Raw genomic sequence first — 18582 nt, forward strand, 5'->3', positions numbered from 1 at the left:
CCCTCTCTTGAGAGAGGCCAGAGCTCGCTCTGTTTCGTGTGGTTGTTTTGAAAGAGTGGGTTCTGGACCACTGTTAGTGTGTTTGTGGTCTTGTTGGTCTTTCCTCCTTCTTGGCTGTGTTTTTCCCGTTCTTTTTGAGCTTAAGCCGTGTGTTTAGAGGCCCATGGTTGCTGAGCGGTACTACCACTGGTGGTGTGCGGTACTACCGCTCTAAGCGGTACTACCGCCCACCAGCGCGGTACTACTACTGCGAGGCGGGGGGGGGGGGGGGGCAGGGGGTTATATCGGGGGCAGGGGGAGTTTTCTTCTCCCCCATACCCATTCGCTCATCCCCACGACCCTGTTCGTCTCTCCAGCAACCGGCGCCGCGGGAGGGCTCCGGCGGATCTCCCTCTCCGGGGCGCTCCTCTCCATTTCCTTCGGTGGAGTCGATCCCCACCTTGTCCTCTTGCCATGGATGCCGGTATTGCCCCCGTTCCCTTTTTTTCTTATCTAGATTTCCAATCTAGCATCTTAGGGGCAATAGTAGTTGCATCTCTAGATTTTTGGCCAAATCTAGGCTTGAGTAGGATGGAGAAGGCTTCTAGGCAGTTTGGATTGGTGTTTGGTAGGAGTATTTTTGAATTTGGTAGGACGGTAGTGCCGGATCTGACCACGACAGTAGGAAACTACTGTTTCCCATCTCAAGTGGTACTACCGCTCCCCCTGGAGCGGTACTACCGCTTGGAGCGGTACTGCCGCTCACTGGTCGCGGTACTACCGCTCTCTACCAGTTTCCACCATACTTCTACTAATCAATGATCCTTTTTGGTTGTGTTTGGTGGCTTATGCTCGTTCTTTCTAGTTGTTTGCGTGTTCGTGTGTGTGGTTCCAGGTGATGAGCTTCCTGAGCATCAGGCTCGGTGTGTCAACCCCGGTCGTGCCACGTCCAAGCGGTACCGTACAACTGAGTCTGCAGGAGGTTCCTCAAGTGCTGCTCCTCCACCCCAACTCCAGAAGAAGCCTGGTGTCAAGCCGAAGCCAGGCAAAACCGTGCCAGAAATGCAGCCCAAGGAGTTCTGGGCAAGGCGTCGCCGCAACCCCTATGAGGCAGACCAAGATCCCACTTTGGTCAACCGTCCGTTCTGCAACAGGTTCCAGTTTGCCATATTCTTTGATGTTCTCAAAGCCAAGAAGAACCTCTTTGTCAACGTGCACTCCATCGACACCGACCATATGGAGAAGGATCCTGAATACTTTGGTGAAGCTCTTCAGATGTGCACTCAACTGAACATTCTTGGGGTCATGCAATTCAACAAAGATTATGATGCTGATATTGTGGCCCAATTCTATGCCACAGTTCATCTCGGGACTGATGAGGACAGGACACTGAGTTGGATGACCAATGGCAAGTTGCTTTCAGTCAAGTGGAAAGCTTTCATGGAGTTGATTGGGGTGCAAGATCTCGGTCTTGAGTCTCCTGTCGGCTTTCGCCCACACCGCAACACCAACGCCACTCACAAGCAAGCTCTATGGCCCTACTGCACTTTGAGGATCAACCCTGAGACGAAGAAGGAAACTTATGAGTTGCTTGCCTTTCTGGACATTCTTCACCGTGTCTTCCGTGAGACTCTTTTCCCTCGCATCGGGAATCTGGATATGGTCCATTCTTATCTCGTGGACATGCTTCTCTTCTGCCAGCGTGAGAAGGAACGAAACACCGGAGAGTCCCTGGATATATCCCATGTTATGTGGTCTGAGCTGTTATCTGCCATCTCTGAGCGCAAGTGCCCGATTTATGGTCCGTTCATCATGTTACTTATTGAGCAGGCCTGGGGTCGTGTCTATCCCAAGGTGATGCTAGAGACCGGGGAGTTGGTTTCTCACGACGTCAAGCGTCCAAGGAAGAAGGACAACTGGGGCTCTTAGGTCCCTAAATCTGGAGTTCCTTCGTCTGCCACTGCCATGGAGACCGAGGAGGAGGCTGAGGCTGAGGATGATGATGACTATGTGCCTTCTGCAACAGAGCCCTCGTGGGCAAAGAAGCTCAAGCTCAAGATGAAGAAGCTGTTCTGCATGGAGGCTCACGGTCAGTACATGACTCATGTGGGTGAGAAGAAGGCCCTTCGTCGTCACAAGGAGCTCTTGCGCCAGCTGGGTGCCACCGTTAATAGTGGATCTGAGGACCAACTTACTGAGGGGGAGGAGTGGATTCAGCAGCACTGTCCGTGGACCGATTCTGATGCCGAGCACTTCCCGACTGACGACGGTGGCACAGATGATCCCGCTGAGATCTGATGTGTGTGTCCCTCTATTGCTATCACCTGGAGCCGTAGCAACACTGCCTCTCCTTTTTGGTGTCTCGATGCCTAAGGGGGAGAGAGTTTAGGGATTTGTTCTTTGTGTCTTTGTGTCTTTCGTCTTCTGTGTTTGTGTTTTCCTCGCAATTTTCTTTGTTTGGCTTGTGTCAGTGAGACCTAAGTTCCAGTCATATGGTGTGAGACATATGCTACCTTATCTTTCCAATATCATTATCTATGTCACTATCTAGCTTATGAGTTGCATGCTTATCCTGTTAAGTTATCTATGCTACTCTCATATACCCTGCTTAGGTGGTTGGTCTCTAAAATGTAGGGGGAGTGTTGATCCTAGTATGTGTGCCGTGCAGTCCAAAGCACTTATCTAGATAGCACACATCTAGGGGGAGCCCATCTACATTTTAGGACGGTGGGGTTTTTGCGCTTGTCCTATATCTCTCATGTTGTGCAAATCCTGTATTGTCATCAGTCTACCAAAAGGGGGAGATTGTAAGGGCATATTTATCCCCAAGATGTTTTGGTGATTGATGACAATGCTTGTGCGGACTAATCGTGTGCGTTAAGTTCTTTCAGAGATTCATCCATTGGCACGAGATGATTACCTCCCCTCGGTGTTTTATTCAAGATGGTGTAGCTCCTTCGTTTCGTTGTTGGTGGACTAGTTTCGTAGGAGTCACCGTACTATCAAGAGGGGATCCGCTTTGGTAAGGCTAGGGTGGAATCAACACGTACACATCCATATCACACCCGACGTTTTCCTTCCGCTTCATTGGAGCTGCCTTTCCCCCTGTGTCTGCCTTGTCCTGCCCCAGCGGTAGTACCGCGGTCCTCAGCGGTAGTACCGCCGAAGCACTCAACGGTAGTACCGCTTGTGGTCTTCGGCCGTAGTACCGCAGTGGTTCCGGGCTACTACCGCCTCGATTCGAGACCGATGTTTTTTGTGTCGGGTTTTACGGTACTAAGTGCGGTAGTAGTGGCGGTAGTACCGCTCCAAGCAGTAGTACCGCGCCTACTCCCGCGGTAGTACCGCTCTGGGGCCAGGACCCTGACCTCCTCGTCAGCGCGGCAGTACCGCTGGGTGAGAGCGGTAGTACCGCCCTCAGCGGTAGTACCGCCCTACCCAAGCGGTAGTACCGCTCTGTGCGTGGCTGTTCAGTGGGGTAACGGTTGGATTGGTTCCCCCACTATATAAAGGTGTCTTCTTCCCCAAAGTTGACCTACCTCTTTCCCCCAAAGCTCCATTGTTGCTCCAAGCTCCATTTTCGCCCGATCTCTCTCCCTAGACAATCAATCTTGTTGATTTGCTCGGGATTGGTTGAGAAGGCCCCGATCTACACTTCCACCAAGAGAAATTTGATTCCCTCTCTTATCCCTAGCGGATCTTGTTACTCTTGGGTGTTTGAGCACCCTAGACGGTTGAGGTCACCTCGAAGCCATACTCCATTATGGTGAAGCTTCGTGGTGTTGTTGGGAGCCTCCAATTGTTGTGGAGATAGCCCCAACCTTGTTTGTAAAGGTTCGGTCACCACCTTCAAGGGCACCAATAGTGGAATCACGACATCTCGCATTGTGTGAGGGCGTGAGGAGAATACGGTGGCCCTAGTGGCTTCTTGGGGAGCATTCACTACTAGAAAAAGGGCTATAGATGGGATTGACACTAATGGCGCACCAGACAAGGGGTGCGCCATTAGTATATACTAATGGCGCACCACCTTCTGATACGCCATTAGAGTTGAAACTACTAATGGCGCACCTGGCCCAAGGTGCGCCATTAGTATCAAATTTTTTTTGAACTAGTGCGCCTGTCCAAACATACTAATGGCGCATCTAGACACAGTGCGCCATTACTAGTTGTAACTAGTAATGGCGCACCCGTCGGAAAGTGCGCCACTAATGTTGTTTTTTATTATATTTTTTATTCCTTTTTTTGCAATACTACTAATGGCGCACTGTTCAACCGTGCGCCATTACTAGTTTAAACTAGTAATGGCGCACTGTAGAACAGTGCGCCATTAGTATGTTTTTTTTTGCAAAACTACTAATGGCGCACCGCCAGAAGGTGCGCCATTAGTAACCTGGATTACTAATGGCGCATTTAGTGTTGGTGCGCCATTAGTAAGTGGGCAGCAACAAGATATTTTGGACAGCCTCTCCTACACACACTCACTTTCTCCCCACTTCATTCTCTCCACTTCCTCCTTGTCTCGGGTGCCTCCTCTTTTTCACCTCATTTCCACCATAGATTCATTCAAATTAAGTGGTTAAATTACCTTGTTTTGATAGGTAAGTAAGGGGGGAAGCTATATTTATGTTGTTCTCCCTACAACAATGTGCACATGCACTTTTTATGGCCTAGCTAGATCTATGTATGTTCGTGGTATTGCATATGTTTGTGGTGTTGCATATGTGTTTGTGTTTGGAGGTGTACCGGTATTTGAAATGTGATAGTTGCCAATATTTTGCCGGAATGTTGATTCATTTATGTTTCGGCGAGAATTTTGGCATTAAGCATTCTTTTTGGTCCTATTTTTAGGGAAAGTCATGCAAAAAAATTTCTTGGTTCTAAAATATCGTTTTTCTCTACCCCGCAGGCGACCATGGTCCGCACGATGACCGAAGGCATCGTGAATAGGTTTTTGAGGTCCGCGAAGGCCGAGATGCTTCAAAAGAACGAGACGGAGATAAGATGTCCGTGTCGAAGATGCAAGCTGAAGAGCCTTATTGCGGACCTGGATTCTGGGTAGGTGCGGGACCACATGCTCTTGCATGGTTTCATGGATGGCTATCGGTGGCAAGGTGATGAAGATGACTACGAAGTCGTCCATGGGGGCCGGGCAAGAAATGAGGAAGGGCAGCAAGACAACCACCGCGGCTCGGGCGGGCGAGAAGACGAAGGATCCCCAGGAGATGATCACGACGGTGAAGCTGTACACAGTCATCATGTAGAAGATGCAGGACATGATGATGAGGAAGATGCCGGAGCAGACGACGGGCATGATCATGAAGATGATGATGCCGGCGGAGCAGACGACGCTGGACCATCGATGGGCTGGGTGCAGGACCCTCATATTCAAGAGCTGCTTCTCAAGCAGACGGATAACACAAGAGCTGCCCGAGAGAAAGCCAAGATGGATCAACTTGAGTTAGACGCGGTTAATCCATTGTATGAAGGATGCAGGCCCGAGGATACCCGCCTGAAAGTAACGCTCATGGCTCTGGAGATGAAGGTAAAACACAAAATGACCGATGCATGTTTCGACGAGAACATGTCATTATGGCACGAACGTCTTCCCAAGGGGAACAAGTGCCCGACCAGTTTGGAGGAGGTGAAGAAAATCGTGTGTCCTCTGGATTTACCGCACGTGAAATACCATGTGTGCATGAACAATTGCATCATTTATCGGGACGAGCACGCGGAGTCTACCATATGTCCGGTGTGCGGCGTCACTCGATACAAGAAGAGGAAGAAAGCTCCTCGAAAAGTGGTGTGGTACTTTCCAATCACTCCTCATCTGCAGCGGTATTTCGCGGACCCTAAGGTAGCAAAGCTCCTGCGTTGGCACGCGGATAGGAAGGAGAAGAAGCGAGAAGATGACGCAAATGATCCGGAGATAGATAAAAAAGACAAGATGCTGAGTCACCCTAAGGATGCGAGCCAGTGGCAAGCGTTGAACTTCGAAGACTCAGAATTTGGGAACGATCCAAGGAACATCGTGCTGGGCGCGAGCACCGATGGAGTCAATCCGTTTGGCAGCCAGAGAAGCAGATACCTAGACCCAGCGAAGCCGAAGTTCAGCGGGATGAAGTCTCACGACTGTCACGTGCTGATGACGCAGATACTTCCAGTTGCAATCCGTGGGATCATGGACGCGCACGTCCGTGAAACGCTATTTGGCCTATGCAACTTTTTCGACGTCATCTCTCGGAAGTTGATTGGCGTGAGGCAACTCAGAAGGCTACAGGAAGAGATCGTGGTGATACTATGCGAGCTTGAGATGTACTTCCCGCCCGCATTCTTCGACGTTATGGTGCATCTGCTGGTCCATATCGTGGAGGATATCATCCAACTCGGGCCGACGTTCCTGCACAGCATGATGCCGTTCGAAAGGATGAATGGTGTCATCAAAGGATACGTTCGGAACATGTCACGTCCAAAGGGAAGTATAGCCAGGGGCTTTCTGACCGAAGAGTGCATCTCATACTACACGAATTATCTAGGCATCAAGAACCCCGTTGGTCTGCCCGTCAACAGGCACCTCGGCAGGCTCACTGGATGGGGTCACCGTGAGGGTCGCCGCGAAATGCATGTCGACTTCGAGGGTCGACTCGCCGACTTTGAAAGAGCAAACCTAGTCGCGCTACAACACATAGACGTGGTCGATCCTTGGGTGGTAGAGCATAAAACCTTTATTGAGAAGACGTACAATGACCGAGGCCAACAGAGGACGGACGGAGATATACTCAAAGAGCACAACTCATGTTTCACGCGGTGGTTCAAGCAGAAGCTTCTGTCGTACCCTTTACATGAAGATTCTTCCGCGGAAGAACAACTCATATTCACCTTGTCACAGGGCGCCGAGCACAACACCTGATGACCTATGAGGCGTACGATATCAACGGCTACACATTCTACACCGAGGACAAGGACATGAAGAGCGATGGTTATCAGAACTCCGGGGTAACGATGGAATCCTACACCGGTAAGGACAAGGACAGATAATACGGAAGGATCGAGGAGATTTGGGAGCTGAGCTACGCTGAAGAGAAGGTGCCGATGTTCCGTGTCAGATGGGCCAAGAGCGTCCTAAAAGAAGACCGATATTTCACCACCATGGTTATACCCGAAGCCAAATCCAAGACCGCGGGTGCAAACGTCACCGCGAAAAATGAGCCATGGGTACTGGCTTCCCAAGTGGACCAATGCTTCTTCATTACCGACCCGCCAAAGCCCAGTCGTGTTGTCGTGAGGAGAGGCAAAAGGAAGATCTTCGGAATGGATGGAGTAGCCAATGAGCAAGACTTCGACAAGTACGGCGACCCGGGGATCGAACATGACAACGATGATGAAGTAGCAGCATACACCACAAGAAGAAGCAGGACCACCCTACCTAAAGGACGTCCATTCCACAGAAGAACTCCATTTGTGAAAAAGAAGGGCAAGAAGATTGTGAACAGATAGCTAGCTAAGATCGATTGTATTTAAATCGTAGCCTTCATTTCTCGATTGTATTTCATGGGCACTTTTTAAACTATCATGAATATTTTTAAATTTCATGGACACTTGATCTCGATCCCCCTCCATCTCGATCGCTATCCCACCTCGCCAGATCCGGTCCCCCTCGCCGCCGAGCACCCCCCGGTCCACCGGCCGCCGCCGCCGACCCCCCGCACCCTCGATTCCCCTACTCAACCGCCGCCGCCGACCCCCCGCACACCCCGCACCCTCCCCCGCTCCACCGGCATTACTGTTTGATGATATTTTTAAAAAAAATTATTACTGTCTTATAAAAAAAATATTACTGTTATGATTTAAACAAGTTTGAACATATTTAAACACAAATAAGTATCAAACAGCATTTTAAATGCATAAAAAAAATTGTGGAGCCTAGGAATCGAACCTAGGACCTCCTGGTGTGAGAACTGGCTGCTGACCAGTCGAGCTAGTAGAGGGAACTTGATGTGGATCAGGTCAGGTGGAAGATAACCTATTGGCTCGAGCAGAAATAAAAAAAATACTAATGGCGCACCAGGGCGGGGTGCGCCATTAGTATGGATGTACTTATGGCGCACCGAGGGGTGGTGCGCCATTAGTATTGTGCCGCCCCCATCCATATCCCGGCCCAAACCTATCCCCTCTCTCTCCCTCGCCCTCGCCCTCGATCCCCTTCCCCTCTCCTCTCCCGACGCCGCTGCCCTGCCGCCTCGACGCCGCCCCGACGCCGCCTCGACGCCGCCCCGTCGTCCTCGTCTCCGCCCGACGCCCCGACGCCGCGACACCGCCTCTCCTCTCCCGACGCCGCCGCCCCGCCGCCCCGTCGTCCTCGTCTCCTCGGCGCCGCTCTCCCCATCGCCCCACCTCGTTGGACGCCATCGCCCCGCCGCCCTCGTCGCCGATGGCCCGGACGCCGCCCCGTCAACACCACCGTCGCTGGAGCACCACCACCACCCGGACCTCGTCGCCTCCCGGACCTCGTCGCACCACCACCACCCGGACCTCGTCGCCCCACCTCGTCGCCCCGTCCACACCACCGCCCCCGTGAGCTCCCCCTCTCCCCCTCGCTGTTCAAATCTGTTCAAATGGCATAATTTACTTGCTGATAGATAGTATAAATCTGATGGAGGAACAAAGGAGTCAGGAGTATGATAAATGCCTGCTTGATTGTATGTTTGCTGTTATTGCATGATGAAGTTTGACAAGGGTAGTAGATGACATGATGAGCAAATTAAATATTATCATTGAGTCACTGATAATCTGGTGTATTAGTTGGATGGATCCCTTGCAATGTAGTGTCTCTGTTTTCGGATTGATGTACGTAGGTGACAGATACATAGGTAGCAACAATGTAGGGAGATGTAGGTGAGAAGTAAGTATCATGTGCAGTGCATCACATTGACATGGGCTAAGAACATTAATCAGGATATGTAGTAGCTCATGTGCTTAATAACCTCCATCGTTAGAGGGTTAGTAGGGGTATATCATGAACATTTACCTATGCCAAGTTGGTTGATCAAAGTTATGATCTGACGAAAGTCAAGTAATGGACTTGCACACAACTTGGTTGTAATTCCTATCGATGAGTTACTTGATCGTTTTGATATGGTCTAATTTTCCATGCATGGTTTTGCATTTCCTTTTTCATAGATAGTAGCATCTTCCCTTCTTCTTTTTTATATTCAATCGAAAAGGAACAGGATTAAAGCCATTCTTCATGCATGTTGTCTCTTGAAAAAAATATTGATGGTGATTTGTGCCCGAGAGGAGATGGTTTCACAGGGCAGGTGACAGTGCTGCCTGCTGTATGGAATAATGACATTATACCGAAATATGGATAGTATAATTTGGCAGTGCCATATGCATTTTCATATTATCATGCGAGAATAACTGGTTTGAGGCTATTTTGTTTGTGTGATCACATTGTGGTGCCTACTGCACGAATTATCTTGGAATTATTTGAAGATGTGTGGTGTTAGCCTATCGGTAATAATTATGTGTTAGTGTGAGTTTATTCTTCCTATGAGCATTCTAAGTTACTAAGCAAAGTTATACACAGCAGTCTAAGTTAGCTAGCCGATCGATTCCATGTGGCCAGAGATACAAGATTACTCAACAACATATCCTAGCAGCTAGAGGATGTTCGCGTGCATGACAAGGCTATAGGCATGCTGCATTCACCAGCCGTTAATTAGCACAAGCTGATCACATCGTTGTATAACTCCTTTGTTATAGCTCAATTTTGTTCAGCTAGTTGTATCTCCTTGATCTGGCACTTGCAGTCTGCAATTATATGCTAGCTAGGAGTAAATATATAGCTAGAGAGGTCAAAGAGAAGAGCTGTACCCCTTAAAAGATAAGTTCTCTTTCGATTCTCTTAGAACAACATAAAGGATTGATGCATCCCAAGCATGATTACACACAACATAGAAATAGGAAACATCGGGAACAACCGAACCCACATGGTACAAATTACTGTCAACTAGCTCAACACTTCCGCTGAAGACATATGCAACCATCATCAGTCCCATTCCTTTCCTCTCTAGAGCTGCAAACAATAGTGCACCCATGTGTGTTGTCTTATTGGGAGGTCAATGACGGATGAGCAACAACTACAGCCGCCCAACTCTGTGTGAGGATGCTGTCGTGTTTGCCAGTGTTGCAGGCAACTGTCGAAACCTCGTTGGTGAACGAAGATTGGGAGTTGGCATGGTCGGGCGTATGACCCTTATCCAGTTCCTCGATTGGGTCTTAGATAGGAGTAGGGACATGCGGCAGTCTGCAATTATATGCTAGCTAGGAGTAAATATATAGCTAGAGAGGTCAAAGAGAAGAGCTGTACCCCTCAAAAGATAAGTTCTCTTTCGATTCTCTTAGAACAACATAAAGGATTGATGCATCCCAAGCATGATTACACACAACATAGAAATAGGAAACATCGGGAACAACCGAACCCACATGGTACAAATTACTGTCAACTAGCTCAACACTTCCACTGAAGACATATGCAACCATCATCAGTCCCATTCCTTTCCTCTCTAGAGCTGCAAACAATAGTGCACCCATGTGTGTTGTCTTATTGGGAGGTCAATGACGGATGAGCAACAACTACAGCCGCCCAACTCTGTGTGAGGATGCTGTCGTGTTTGCCAGTGTTGCAGGCAACTGTCGAAACCTCGTTGGTGAACGAAGATTGGGAGTTGGCATGGTCGGGCGTATGACCCTTATCCAGTTCCTCGATTGGGTCTTAGATAGGAGTAGGGACATGCGGTGGCCCTTGAAGTTCGAGATGGGCCTTTTGGGAAACAGATGAAGTTAGAGAGAATTGAGGGCATGGCTGTTCGGCTGAAAAAATTCAGAGCATTTAAGAGCTCTCCACATGCTTTCTTATTGATTTTTTTAATCTTTGTTTGTGTTGGATACCCTCTAGTTCTTAAGGATCTAGTTGTCACTTTTAAGTAAGAAATATACTGGTTTTCCCTAGCCAAAAGAAAAACAATACTGGTTCAAGGAAACATTTATATCACAGTTATGCTTTCGATCTTGTTCATACTTACTACCCGGCTATAAAAATGTAAAATTTCAGAGCGATCAACATCATTCTAGGTCTCCTTTATCCGTCTTATTGGCTTTCATTTTTGTATTCGTGTTCTCAAGTTTCAAGTAAGATGCAAGATTTTTTAATCTGGACTCTGGCAAAAGGCCAAAATAGTGTGTATAGGAACAACAGTTTTGGGATCCTACGTAGAAATAACTATGAAATCTCAAACTGTGTGGACCTGCTCACCTTGGTTCAAGTCCGAGACTTTGTATAAGCACACACATTTTTCTTTATTTATTTTAGGACTTTTGATGCTATCCTTTTTTTTTTGAAAAGGAGGATAACCTCGAGCCTCTGCATAGAGTGATGCACACAGTCATCTTTATTATATTATTCAACAAAGCCTTACAAAATAAATACATGAACCATCGCAAAGCCACCTTCCTCGCCAAAACTGTCGCCCTACTTACAAGGTAGATGACAATGGCGGAGCCAGGAAATTAAGATTAGGGGGGCCAAATGACCCAATTTTTTATTACAGGGGCCAAACTACACTGATGCATGCATTTTCTCTTAATTTTTGCACTGTTCATCTACAAACTACTAGCAAAGCAGGGATGTCAGGGGGGCCAGGGCCCTGCTGGTCCCCCTGTCTCCGCCACTGGTAGATGATGTGTTCTGGCCTCTTGCGGACACACACCGTGAAAACCGGTGGCCTTACCAGACCACCCGTCAGCTAGGCGGGAGCACCAACAGGTGTAGCAGACCCTCAGCATGCATCGCATGCGCATGCTCTAGAATTTCCGCTACCATCTTCTGCCTTCCCAGCTTCAGGCGCGATCTATGCATAGATCTTGCAAGACCCTGAAAGAAATATGCCCTAGAGGCAATAATAAAGTTATTATTTATTTCCTTATTTCATGATAAATGTTTATTATTCATGCTAGAATTGTATTAACCGGAAACATAATACATGTGTGAATACATAGACAAACATAGTGTCACTAGTATGCCTCTACTTGACTAGCTTGTTAATCAAAGATTGTTGTGTTTCCTGGCCATAGACATGAGTTGTCATTTGATTAACGGGATCACATCATTAGAAGTATGATGTGATTGACATGTCCCATTCCGTTAGCTTAGCACTTGATCGTTTAGTATGTTGCTATTGCTTTCTTCATGACTTATACATGTTCCTACAACTATGAGATTATGCAACTCCCGTTTACGGGAGGAACACTTTGTGTGCTACCAAACGTCACAACGTAACTGGGTTATTATAAAGGAGCTCTATAGGTGTCTCCAAAGGTACATGTTGAGTTGGCGTATTTCGAGATTAGGTTTTGTCACTCCGATTGTCGGAGCGGTATCTCTAGGCCCTCTCGGTAATGCACATCACTATAAGCCTTGCAAGCAATGTAGCTAATGAGTTAGTTACGGAATGATGCATTACGTAACGAGTAAAGAGACTTGCCGGTAACGATATTGAACTAGGTATTGGATACCGACGATCGAATCTCGGGCAAGTAACATACCGATGACAAAGGGAACAACGTATGTTGTTATGCGGTTTGACCGATAAAGATCTTCGTAGAATATGTAGGAGCCAATATGAGCATCCAGGTTCCACTATTGGTTATTGACCGGAAATAGTTCTAGGTCATATCTGCATAGTTCTCGAACCCGTAGGGTCCGCACGCTTAACGTTACGATGACAGTTATATTATGAGTATATGAGTTTTGATGTACCGAAGTTTGTTCGGAGTCCTGAATGATATTACGGACATGACGAGGAGTCTCGAAATGGTCGAGACATGAAGATTGATATATTGGAAGCCTATATTTGGATATCGGAAGTGTTCCGGATGAAATCGGGATTTTACCGGAGTACCGGGAGGTTACCGGAACCCCCCGGGGGCTTAATGGGCCTACATGGGCCCTAGTGGAGAGGAAGAGAGGAGGAAAGGGGTGGGCTGCGCCCCCTTCCCTCCCTAGTCCGAATAGGACAAGGAGAGGGGGGCGGCGCCCCCCCTTTCCTTCCCCTCTTCCTCCTCCTTCCCCCCTTCTCCTTCTCCAACTAGGAAAGAAGGGAGTCCTACTCCCGGTGGGAGTAGGACTCCCCCTTGGCGCGACCTCCTTGGCCGGCCGCCCCCTCCTCCTTGGCTCCTTTATATATGGGGGCAGGGGGGCACCTTTGAACACACAAGTTGATCTTTGTGATCGTTCCTTAGCCGTGTGACCTCCACCATATTCCACCTCGGTCATATCGTAGCGGTGCTTAGGCGAAGCCCTGCGTCGGTAGAACCTCATCACTGTCACCACGCCGTCGTGCTGACGGAACTCTTCCCCGACATCCTGCTGGATCGGAGTCCGGGGATCGTCATCGAGCTGAACGTGTGCTGAACTCGGAGGTGCCGTACGCTCGGTACTTGGATCGGTCGGATTGTGAAGATGTACGACTACATCAACCGCGTTGTTATAACGCTTCCGCTTTCGGTCTACGAGGGTACGTGGACAACACTCTCCCCTCTCGTTGCTATGCATCACCATGATCCTTGCGAATGCGTAGGATTTTTTTTTGAAATTACTACGTTCCCCAACAGTGGCATCCGAGCTAGGTTTTATGCATAGATGTCATATGCACGAGTAGAACACAACTGAGTTATGGGCGATACAAGTCATACTGCTTACCAGCATGTCATACTTTGGTTCAGCGGTATTGTGAGATGAAGCGGCCCGGACCGACATTACGCGTACGCTTACGCGAGACTGGTTTCACCGTTACGAGCACTCGTGCTTAAAGGTGACTGGCGGGTGTCTGTCTCTCTCATTTTAGTTGAACCGAGTGTGGCTACGTTCGGTCCTTGCGAAGGTTAAAATAGCACTAACTTGACGAACTATCATTGTGGTTTTGATGCGTAGGTAAGAATGGTTCTTGCTCAGCCCGTAGCAGCCACGTAAAATTTGCAACAACAAAGTAGAGGACGTCTAACTTGTTTTTGCAGGGCATGTTGTGATGTGATATGGTCAAGACGTGATGCTATATTTTATTGTATGAGATGATCATGTTTTGTAACCGAAGTTATCGGTAACTGGCAGGAGCCATATGGTTGTCGCTTTATTGTATGAAATGCAAACGCCCTGTAATTGCTTTACTTTATCTCTAAGCGGTAGCGATAGTCATAGAAGTAATAGATGGCGTAAACGACAACGATGCTATGATGGAGATCAAGGTGTCGCGCCGGTGACGATGGTGATCACGATGGTGCTTCGGAGATGGAGATCACAAGCACAAGATGATGATGGCCATATCATATCACTTATATTGATTGCATGTGATGTTTATCCTTTATGCATCTTATCTTGCTTTGATTGACGGTAGCATTTTAAGATGATCTCTCACTAATTATCAAGAAGTGTTCTCCCTGAGTATGCACCGTTGCGAAAGTTCTTTGTGCTGAGACACCACGTGATGATCGGGTGTGATAGGCTCTACGTTCAAATACAATGGGTGCAAAACAGTTGCACACGCGAAATACTCAAGTTAAACTTGATGAGACTAGCATATACAGATATGGCCTCGGAACACGGAGACCGAAAGGTCGAGCGTGAATCATATAGTAGATATGATCAACATAGTGATGTTCACCATTGAAAACTACTCCATCTCACATGATGATCGGACATGGTTTAGTTGATTTGGATCACGTGATCACTTAGATGACTAGAGAGATGTCTGTCTAAGTGGGAGTTCTTAAGTAATATGATTAATTGAACTTAAATTTATCATGAACTTAGTCCTGGTGGTATTTTGCAAATTATGTTGTAGATCAATAGCTCGTGTTGTTGCTTTCATATGTTTATTTTGATATGTTCCTAGAGAAAATTGTGTTGAAAGATGTTAGTAGCAATGATGCGGATTGGATCCGTGATCTGAGGTTTATCCTCATTGCTGCACAGAAGAATTATGTCCTTAATGCACCGCTAGGTGACAAACCTATTGCAGGAGCAGATGCAGACGTTATGAACGTTTGACTAGCTCAAAATGATGACTACTTGATAGTTTAGTGCACCATGCTTAAACGGCTTAGAATCGGGACTTCAAAGACGTTTTGAACGTCATGGACCATATGAGATGTTCCAGGAGTTGAAGTTAATATTTCTAGCAAATACCCGAGTTGAGAGATATGAAGTCTCCAACAAGTTCTATAGCTAAAAGATGGAGGAAAATCGCTCAACTAGTGAGCATGTGCTCAGATTGTGTGGGTACTTCAATCGCTTGAATCAAGTGGGAGTTAATCTTCCAGATAAGATAGTGATTGACAGAATTCTCTAGTCACCATCACTAAGTTACTAGAACTTCGTGATGAACTATAGTATGCAAGGGATGACGAAAACGATTCCCGAGCTCTTCGTGATGTTGAAATCGACGAAGGTAGAAATCAAGAAAGAGCATCAAGTGTTGATGATTGACAAGACCACTAGTTTCAAGAAAAGGGCAAAGGGAAAGAAAGGGAACTTCAAGTAGAATGACAAGCAAGTTGTCACTCCTGCGAAGAAGCCCAAAGCTGGACCAAAGGCTAAAACTGAGTGCTTACAATGGAAAGGAAATGTTCACTAGAAGCGGAAATGCCCTGAATATTTGGTGGATAAGAAGGATGGCAAAGTGAACAAGGGTATATTTGATATACATGTTATTGATGTGTGCCTTACCAGTGTTTATAGTAGCCCCTGAGTATTTGATACTTGTTCGGTTGCTAAGATTAGTAACTCGAAACAGGAGTTACAGAATAAACAGAGACTAGTTGAAGGGGAAGTGACGATGAGTGTTGGAAGTAGTTCCAAAATTGATATGATCATCATCACACACTCTCTATACTTTCGGGATTAGTGTTAAACCTAAATAAATGTTATTTGGCGTTTGCGTTGAGCATGAATATGATTTGATCATGTTTATTGCAATACGGTTATTCATTTAAAGTCAGAGAATAATTGTTGTTCTGTTTACATGAATAAAACCTTCAAATGGTCATACACCCAATGAAAATAGTTTGTTGGATCTCGATCGTAGTGATACACATATTCATAATATTGATGCCAAAAGATGCAAAGTTAATAATGATAGTGCAACTTATTTGTGGCATTGCCGTTTGGGTCATATCGGTGTAAAGCGCATGAAGAAACTCCATAAAGATGGATTTTCGGAATCACTTGGTTATGAATCATTTGATGCTTGCGAACCGTGCCTTTTGGGCAAGATGACTAAAACTCCGTTCCCCGGAACAATAGAACGAGCTACTGACTTATTGGCAATAATACATACCAATGTATGTGATCCAATGAGTGTTAAGGCTCGCGGCGTGTATCATTATTTTCTGACCTTCACAGATGATTTGATCAGATATGCGTATATCTACTTAATGAAGCACAAGTCTGAAAAATTTGAAAAGTTCAAAGAATTTCAGAGTGAAGTGGAGAATCATCGTAACAAGAAAATAAAGTTTCTACAATCTGATCGTAGAGAAGAATATTTGAGTTACGAGTTGGGCCTTCATTTTAAACAATGTGGAATAGTTTCACAGTTCACGCCACATGGAACACCACAGCATAATGGTGTGTCCGAACATCGTAACCGCACTTTATTGGATATGGTGCGATCTATGATGTATCTTACCGATTTACCTCTATCGTTTTGGGGTTATGCATTAGAGATATATGCATTCACTTTAAATAGGGCACCATCTAAATCCGTTGAGACGACACCGTATGAACTATGGTTTAGCAGTAAACCTAAGCTGCCGTTTCTTAAAGTTTGGAGTTGTGAAAAAGGTTTCAACCTGATAAGCTCGAACCCAAATCGGAGAAGTGCGTCTTCATAGAATACCCAAAGGAAACTGTTGGGTACACCTTCTATCACAGATCCGAAGGCAAAACATTCATTGCTAAGAATGGATCCTTTCTAGAGAAGGAGTTTCTCTCGAAAGAAGTGAGTGGGAGAAAAGTAGAGCTTGATAAGGTAATTTGTACCTTCTCCCGAATTGGAAAGTAGTTCATCACAGAAATCAATTCCAGTGATTCCTACACCAATTAGTGAGGAAGCAAATGTTGATGATCATGAAACTTCAGATTAAGTTACTACAAAACCTCGTAGGGCTTCCAAAGTACAGTCTGCACCAGAGTGGTACGGTAATCCTGTTCTGGAAGTCATGTTACTAGACATGATGAACCTACGAACTATGAGGAAGCGATGATGAGTCCAGATTCCGCGAAATGGCTTGAGGCCATGAAATCTGAGATGGGATCCATGTATGAGAACAAAGTGTGGACTTTGGTGGAGTTGCCCGATGATCGGCAAGCCATATTGTATAAATGGATCTCCAAGAGGAAGACAGACGCTAATAGTAGTGTTACTATCTACAAAGCTCGACTTGTTGCAAAAAAGTTTTTGACAAGTTCAAGGTGTTGACTACAATGAGATTTTCTCAACTGTAGCAATGCTTAAGTCTGTCCGAATCATGTTAGCAATTGCCACATTTTATGAAAATCTGGCAAGTTGATGTCAAAACTGCATTCCGTAATGGTTTTCTTAAAGAAGAGTTATATATGATGCAACCAGAAGATTTTATCAATCCTAAAGGTGCTAACAAAATGTGCAAGCTCCAGCGATCCATCTATGGACTGGTGCAAGCATCTCGGAGTTGGAATATACACTTTGATAAGTTGATCAAAGCATATAATTTTAAACGGACTTGCAGTGAAGCCTGTATTTACAATAAAGTGAGTGGGAGCACTACAACCTTTCTGATAAGTATATGTGAATGACATATTGTTGATCAGAAATGATGTAGAATTTTTCTCGAAAGCATAAAAAAGTGTTTGAAAGGAGTTCTTTAAAAGAAAGATCTCAGTAAAGCTACTTACATATTGAGCATCAAGATCTATTGAGATAGATCAAGACGCTTGATAAGATTTTCAATGAGTACATACCTTAACAAGATTTTGAAGTAGTTCAAAATGGAACAGTCAAAGAAAGAGTTCTTACCTGTGTTGCAAAGGTGTGAAATTGAGTAAGACTCAAATCCCGACCATGGCAGCAAATAAAAAAGAGAATGAAAGTCATTCCCTATGCCTCAGTCATAGGTTCTATAAAGTATGCTATGCTATGTACCAAACCTATTGTATACCTTGCTCTAAATTTGGCAAGGGAGTACAATAGTGGTCTAGGAGTAGATCACTGGACATTGGTCAAGAATATCCTTAGTGAGGACTAAGGAAATATTTCTCGATTATGGAGGTGATAAAAGAGCCCGTCGTAAAGAGTTACATCGGTGCAAGCTTTTACACTGATCCAGATGACTCTAAGTCTCAATCTGGATACATATTGAAAGTGGGAGCAATTAGCTAGAGTAGCTCCGTGGAGAGCATTGTAGACATAGAATATTTGCAAAATACATACGGCTCTGAATGTGACAGACCCGTTGACTAAGCTTCTCTCACGAGCAAAACATGATCACACCTTAGTACTCTTTGGG

The sequence above is a fragment of the Triticum aestivum genome, chromosome 6B (genome assembly GCF_018294505.1).
Source record: "Triticum aestivum cultivar Chinese Spring chromosome 6B, IWGSC CS RefSeq v2.1, whole genome shotgun sequence".
In the NCBI taxonomy this organism is placed as follows: Eukaryota; Viridiplantae; Streptophyta; class Magnoliopsida; order Poales; family Poaceae; genus Triticum; species Triticum aestivum.